We start from the raw sequence: 8,198 nt of genomic DNA, 5'->3' as shown, positions 1-8,198 counted from the left end.
CGTCTTAGGAAGATGTCAACGTTTCATTTACTTTATTTGCAATAAACCTCATCTAACCCCGCTGTGGGCACAACAACCCCTCCACACATACACACATTACGGAGCAGGTATCCCGCATATCTAAAAAAAAAAGAAAAATCCACATAAAATACATTGCAAAAGCCAGATCCACATTAAAAAAAAAAAAAACTTAAAGCCACATCAGCATTAAAAATAAAAACACTGAAAAAGCCAAATCCACACAAAATATCCACATAAAATACATTGCAAACGGCAGGTCCACATTAACAAAACAATACTTAAAAAGCCAGATCCACATTGAAAATAAAAAACACTGAAAAGCCAAATCCACATAAAATACATTGCAAAAGGTAGATCCACATTAACAAGAAAATACTTAAAAAGTCAGATCCACTTAAAAAAACGTATAAAGTCAGATCCACGTTACAAAAAAAGCTGAAAAAGCAAAATCCACATAAAAAAAACACTGAAAAAGCAAGATCCATATAAAATAAATTGCAAAAGCCAGATCCACATGAACAAAAAAAAACCCGTAAAAGCCATATACACTTTAAAAAAAAAAGTGACAGTACTATACTCACCATTGGCTGAAGTCTTACTGTTATGCGAGTCCCTCACCGTGGAGCTCACAGACGGGCAGGCTGTGGGAGACCAAGCAGCAGGAATGCGAAGCTGCAATGCATCAGGCCATCAGTGGGATGGGGATAACCAGGCACAGTGGTGGGCGGCCAGGAGCCATTTTAAATGTGGCGCCTACTTGCGAACCAATAGGAGCTTGCGGTTCGGCAACGCTCCTGATCGGCTGTAGGTCCGTGAGCTCAGAATGGCTGGAGGTCGGCGCCTCATTTGAAGTATCGTCAGCGCTATCATCCATAGCTGCCCAGCCCCTGCCTTACCGCTTGTGTCGATGTTCCCTTCGTGATCAGGATCAGGAAGTGACAGCACGAGAGGGCAGTAGATTACTTCCGCCCTTACAGCACCTTAATGTTGTATCCATTCTCCGTTCGTTTGTGGTTATTTCGTTTTACCTATGCACCATTGGACGCTCGACACGCTTCGGGCTGGGTGTCTCACTCTGCTTCGCTCGCCACAGGTTACTATTAAAAATAGTTTGTGACATGGACCCAGGGGGTTATGGGAAAGGTCATCTCCACGAAAGATAACTAGACGCTACCCTACCTGACCGCATGCCAGGCCCCATCCTCACTACGTTCCCAGTCCCCTCTTCATAGTGTTCAGGGCCCTGGTCGCCAGGCACCAATACCTGGTCGCCATGGCGTCTTGGCCGCCGGAATTTGTCGTGCCATGCAATACACACTTACAAAATCTAATCTTAATTACCTTTTATCTTTTTGATAATCAGATAAACATTTAGTATCAGTTGTACAGCAGTCACATAGGGTTGTGTCTATGTTACCTTTGTGCTAAGGACCTGGACGTGACAAAACGAGTGGGCAGGAGAGAACTTCCGCCCTTACAGCTCCTAAATGTTTTCTTCGTTCTCCGATCGTCTGGGGTATTTTTTTTTGTCTATGCAGCATTGGACCCTCGCCACGCTTTGGGCTCGGTGTCTCGCTCGCCACACTATTCTATTCCAAATAGATTGTGACATGGACCCAGGGGGTTATGGGAAAGGTCCTCTGAACGAAGAGAATCTAGACGCTACCAGTCACACAGGTGTACTAACCTCCCCCGCCGTATTATTTGGCTTATCTCAGAGCTCTTTTTGTATTATCTTTGCGGCTACCATTCAAAGATACCTTTGAAAAAGCTGCTAGCTGAACGCAGCGAAACGCGTCAGGTGTACAGGGGACCCAAAGCCAGAGACTACTAATTGGAAGACCGAACCACCCCCCACACAAATTCCGGATCGCCATATACGAATTGGAGGACTCAAATAGCAGATTGGACCGACAACTTCTACAGTCCGCATTGCATGAGGAGCTCCCCATTCAAAATCCAGGAGCACCAATTCCTCTGGCGGTAATTGCTATCATATGGGACACTGCTTACCTCCTAAATATTCATATATACCGGACTCAGATCGATCTGGGGGATCAATTTGGAACGGACTCTTCCATTCATCGAATAATTTCAATTCTGGCCAATTGGGTAACCCCTTTTTATTATACCTTACTGTATGGTTTTATCAAGTTTTATTTATGTTGCATGCATTTTATGATATATTGATCATAAGAATTTAGTGATATTATCTGTTTATAATAAATTGTACTAGTAATAATAAGAATTTACTTACCGATAATTCTATTTCTCATAGTCCGTAGTGGATGCTGGGGACTCCGTAAGGACCATGGGGAATAGCGGCTCCGCAGGAGACTGGGCACATCTAAAGAAAGCTTTAGGACTAACTGGTGTGCACTGGCTCCTCCCCCTATGACCCTCCTCCAAGCCTCAGTTAGGATACTGTGCCCGGACGAGCGTACACAATAAGGAAGGATTTTGAATCCCGGGTAAGACTCATACCAGCCACACCAATCACACCGTATAACCTGTGATCTGAACCCAGTTAACAGTATGATAACAGAGGAGCCTCTGAAAGATGGCTCACAACAATAATAACCCGATTTTTGTAACAATAACTATGTACAAGTATTGCAGACAATCCGCACTTGGGATGGGCGCCCAGCATCCACTACGGACTATGAGAAATAGAATTATCGGTAAGTAAATTCTTATTTTCTCTAACGTCCTAAGTGGATGCTGGGGACTCCGTAAGGACCATGGGGATTATACCAAAGCTCCCAAACGGGCGGGAGAGTGCGGATGACTCTGCAGCACCAAATGAGAGAACTCCAGGTCCTCCTCAGCCAGGATATTAATTTTGTAGAATTTTACAAACGTATTTGCTCCTGACCAAGTAGCTGCTCGGCAAAGTTGTAAAGCCGAGACCCCTCGGGCAGCCGCCCAAGATGAGCCCACCTTCCTTGTGGAGTGGGCATTTACAGATTTTTGGTTGTGGCAGGCCTGCCACAGAATGTGCAAGCTGAATTGTACTACAAATCCAACGAGCAATAGTCTGCTTAGAAGCAGGAGCACCCAGCTTGTTGGGTGCACACAGGAAAAACAGCGAGTCAGATTTCCTGACTCCAGCCGTCCTGGAAACATATATTTTCAGGGCACTGACAACGTCTAGCAACTTGGAGGCCTCCAAGTCCCTAGTAGCCGCAGGCACCACCAATAGGTTGGTTCAGGTGAGACGCTGAAACCACCTTGGGGAGAAACTGAGGACGAGTCCTCAATTCCGCCCTGTCCGAATGGAAAATCAGATAAGGGCTTTTTCAGGATAAAGCCGTCAATTCTGACACGCGCCTGGCCCAGGCCAGGGCCAACAGCATGACCACTTTCCATGTGAGATATTTTAACTCCACAGATTTAAGTGGTTCAAACCAATGTGACTTTTGGAACCCAAAACTACATTGAGATCCCAAAGTGCCACTGGAGGCACAAAAGGAGGCTGTATATGCAGTACCCCTTTTACAAACGTCTGAACTTCAGGGACTGAAGCTAGTTCTTTTTGGAAGAAAATAGACAGGGCCGCAAATTTGAACCTTAATGGACCCCAATTTCAGGCCCATAGACACTCCTGTTTGCAGGAAATGTAGGAATCGACCCAGTTGAATTTCCTCCGTCGGGCCTTACTGGCCTCGCACCACGCAACATATTTTCGCCATTTGCGGTGATAATGTTTTTGCGGTTACATCCTTCCTGGCTTTGATCAGGATAGGGATGACTTCATCCGGAAAGCCTTTTTTCCTTCAGGATCCGGCGTTCAACCGCCATGCCGTCAAACGCAGCCGCGGTAAGTCTTGGAACAGACAGGGTCCTTGCTGGAGCAGGTCCCTTCTTAGAGGTAGAGGCCACGGATCCTCCGTGAGCATCTCTTGAAGTTCCGGTTACCAAGTCCTTCTTGGCCAATCCGGAGCCACGAATATAGTGCTTTCTCCTCTCCATCTTATCAATCTCAGTACCTTGGGTATGAGAGGCAGAGGAGGGAACACATACACTGACTGGTACACCCACGGTGTTACCAGAGCGTCTACAACTATTGCCTGAGGGTCTCTTGACCTGGCGCAATACCTGTCGAGTTTTTTAATCATGTGGACGACTTCTGGGTGAAGTCCCCACTCTCCCGGGTGGAGGTCGTGCTGAGGAAGTCTGCTTCCCAGTTGTCCACTCCCGGAATGAATACTGTTGACAGTGCTATCACATGATTTTCCGCCCAGCGAAGAATCCCTGCAGCTTCTGCCATTGCCCTCCTGCTTCTTGTGCCACCCTGACTGTTTACGTGGGTGACTGCCATGATGTTGTCCGACTGGATCAACACCGGCTGACCTTGAAGCAGAGGTCTTGCTAAGCTTAGAGCATTGTAAATGGCCCTTAGCTTCAGGATATTTATGTGAAGTGATGTATCCAGGCTTGACCCTAAGCCCTGGATATTCCTTCCCTGTGTGACTGCTCCCCAGCCTCGCAGGCTGGCATCCGTGGTCACCAGGACCCAGTCCTGAATGCCGAATCTGCGGCCCTCTAGAAGATGAGCACTCTGCAACCACCACATGATGGATACCCTTGTCCTTGGTGACAGGGTTATCCGCTGATGCATCTGAAAATGCGACCCGGACCATTTGTCCAGTAGGTTCCACTGGAAAGTTCTTGCGTGGAATCTAACGAATGGGATTGCTTCGTAGGAAGCCACCATTTTTACCCAGAACCCTTGTGCATTGATGCACTGAGACTTGGTTCGGTTTTAGGAGGTTCCTGACTAGCTCGGATAACTCCCTGGTTTTCTCTTCCGGGAGAAACACCTTTTTTTTTTTTCTGGACTGTGTCCAGGAACATCCCTAGGAAAAAGAAGACAAGTCGTCGGAACCAGCTGCGATTTTGTAATATTGAGAATCCAATTGTGCTGCCGCAACACTACCTGAGATAGTGCTACACCGACTTCCAACTGTTCCCTGGATCTTACCCTTATCAGGGAATCGTCCAAGTAAGGGATAACTAAAATTCCCTTCCTTCGAAGGGATATCATTTCGGCCATTACCTTGGTAAAGACCCGGGGTGCCGTGGACCATCCCTACGGCAGCGTCTGAACTGATAGTGACAGTTCTGTACCATAACCTGAGGTACCCTTGGTGAGAAGGGTAAACTTTGACATGAAGGGAAGCATCCTTGATGTCCCAAGACATCATGTAGTCCCCTTCTTCCAGGTTCGCAATCACTGCTCTGAGTGACTCAATCTTGAATTTGAACCTCTGTATGTAAGTGTTCAAAGATTTTAGATTTTAGATTTAGAATCGGTTTCACCACGCCGTCTGGCTTCGGTACCACAATAGTGTGGAATAATACCCCGTTCCCTGTTGCAGGAGGGGTACCTTGATTATCACCTGCTGGGTGAATGGCTTCCAAAACTGCCTCCCTGTCAGAGGGAGACGTCGGTAAAGCCGACTTTTGGAAACGGCGAGGGGAAGACGTCTCGAATTTCAATATGTACCCTTGAGATATTACCTGAAGGATCCAGGGGTCTACTTGCGAGTGAGCCCACTGCGCACTGAAATTCATTGAGAACGGGCCCCCACCGTGCCTGAGTTTGTAAGGCCCTAGCGTCATACTGAGGGCTTTTGCAGAGGCGGGAAAGGATTTCTGTTCCTGGGAACTGGGTAATCTCTTCAGCCTTTTTCCTCTCCCTCTGTCACGAGCAGAAAAGAGGAACCTTTTGTCCGCTTGCCAACAAAGGACTGCGCCTGATAATACGGCGTCTTATTTTGAGAGGCGACCTGGGGTACAAACGTGGATTTCCCAGTTGTTGCCGTGGCCACCAGGTCTAAAAGACCGACCCCAAATGTCCCCTTTTAAAGGCAATACTTCCAAATGCCGTTTGGAATCCGCATCACCTGACCATTTTACTGGTAGAATTGGACAACGCACTTATACTTGATGCCAGTCGGCAAATTTTCCGCTGTGCATCATGCATATATAGAAATGCATCTTTTAAATGCTCTATAGGCAATAATATACTATCCTTATCTAGGATATCAATATTTCCAGTCAGGGAATCCGACCATGCCAACCCAGCACTGCACCTCCAGGCTGAGGCGATTGCTGGTCGCAGTATAACACCAGTATGTGTGTGAATACATTTTTGGATACCCTCCTGCTTTCTATCAGCAGGATCCTTAAGGGCGGCCATCTCATGAGAGGGTAGAGCCCTTGTTCTTACAAGCGTGTGAGCGCCTTATCCCCCCTAGGGGGTGTTTCCCAACGCACCCTAACCTCTGGCGGGAAAGGGTATACAGCCAATACTTTTTAAGAAATTATCAATTGTTATCGGGGGGAAACCCACGTATCATCACACACCTCATTTTATTTGTCAGATTCAGGAAAACTACAGGTAGTTTTTCCCTCACCGAACATAATACCCCTTTTTGGTGGTACTCGTATTATCAGAAATGTATAAAACATTTTCCATTGTCTCAATCATGTAACGTGTGGCCCTACTGGAAATCACGGTTGTCTCTTCACCGTCGACACAGGAGTCAGTATCCGTGTCGGCGTCTGTATCTGTCATCTGAGGTAACGGGCGCTTTGAGACGTCTGGACAGGCACAAGCTGAGTAGCCGGCTGTCTCATGTCAACCACTGTTTTTTTATACAGAGCTGACACTGTCACGTAATTTTCAACAGTACATCCACTCAGGTGTCGACCCCCTAGGTGGTGACATCACTGTTACAGACACTCTGCTCCGTCTCCACATAATTTTTCTCCTCATACATGTCGACACAAACGTACCGACACACAGCACACACACACAGGGAATGCTCTGATAGAGGACAGGACCCCACTAGCCCCTTTGGGGAGACAGAGGGAGAGTATGCCAGCACACACCAGAGCGCTATATATATATATACAGGGATAACCTTATATAAGTGTTTTTCCCCTTATAGCTGCTGTATGTTTTAATACTGCGCCTAATTAGTGCCCCCCTCTCTTTTTTTAACCCTTTCTGTAGTGCAGGGAAGAGCCAGGGAGCTTCCCTCCAACTGAGCTGTGAGGGAAAATGGCGCCAGTGTGCTGAGGAGATAGGCTCCGCCCCCTTTTCGGCAGCCTTATCACCCGTTTTTTTTTTTTATATTCTGGCAGGGGTTAAATGCATCCATATAGCCCAGGAGCTATATGTGATGCATTTTTTGCCATGTAAGGTATTTTTATCGTGTTTTATTGCGTCTCAGGGCGCCCCCCCCAGCGCCCTGCACCCTCAGTGACCGGAGTATGAAGTGTGCTGAGAGCAATGGCGCACAGCTGCAGTGCTGTGCGCTACCTTATTGAAGACAGGAACGTCTTCTGCCGCCGATTTTTCCGGACCTCTTCGCTCTTTTGGCTCTGTAAGGGGGCCGGCGGCGCGGCTCCGGGACCCATCCAGGCTGAACCTGTGATCGTCCCTCTGGAGCTAATGTCCAGTAGCCAAGAAGCCCAATCCACTCTGCACGCAGGTGAGTTCGCTTCTTCTCCCCTTAGTCCCTCGATGCAGTGAGCCTGTTGCCAGCAGGTCTCACTGAAAATAACAAACCTAAACTAAAACTTTCACTAAGAAGCTCAGGAGAGCCCCTAGTGTGCACCCTTCTCGTCGGGCACAGAAATCTAACTGAGGCTTGGAGGAGGGTCATAGGGGGAGGAGCCAGTGCACACCAGTTAGTCCTAAAGCTTTCTTTAGATGTGCCCAGTCTCCTGCGGAGCCGCTATTCCCCATGGTCCTTACGGAGTCCCCAGCATCCACTTAGGACGTTAGAGAAATACCAATACCATTATTGTCAGAATATATTTACTTAGCGCAGCCTTCCATTTTCCTTTGTTTATCTACCTGGTGGGGGTGACTCCCCCTAATTTAAGGCAGCAGCTCGGTGAAACACCTTATACCCAAAGCGCCCGAGTACCCTTGGGTAACCAAACATTCACAGCAGTGTGTAATACACAGAATTAGTACAGGTGTGGGGTATATGAGCTCAAGGTGTAGGAGACACAGATCACACATAGGGCAGCAGTGTGTAATACACAGCATTAGTAGAGGTGTGGGGTATATGAGCTCAGGGTGAAGGAGACAGATCACACAGAGGACAGATGTGTATAATACACAGAATTAGTACAAGTGTGGGATATATGAGCCT

This window comes from Pseudophryne corroboree, chromosome 2 (assembly GCF_028390025.1).
Source record: "Pseudophryne corroboree isolate aPseCor3 chromosome 2, aPseCor3.hap2, whole genome shotgun sequence".
In the NCBI taxonomy this organism is placed as follows: domain Eukaryota; kingdom Metazoa; phylum Chordata; class Amphibia; order Anura; family Myobatrachidae; genus Pseudophryne; species Pseudophryne corroboree.
This window is presented reverse-complemented; position numbering follows the sequence as displayed.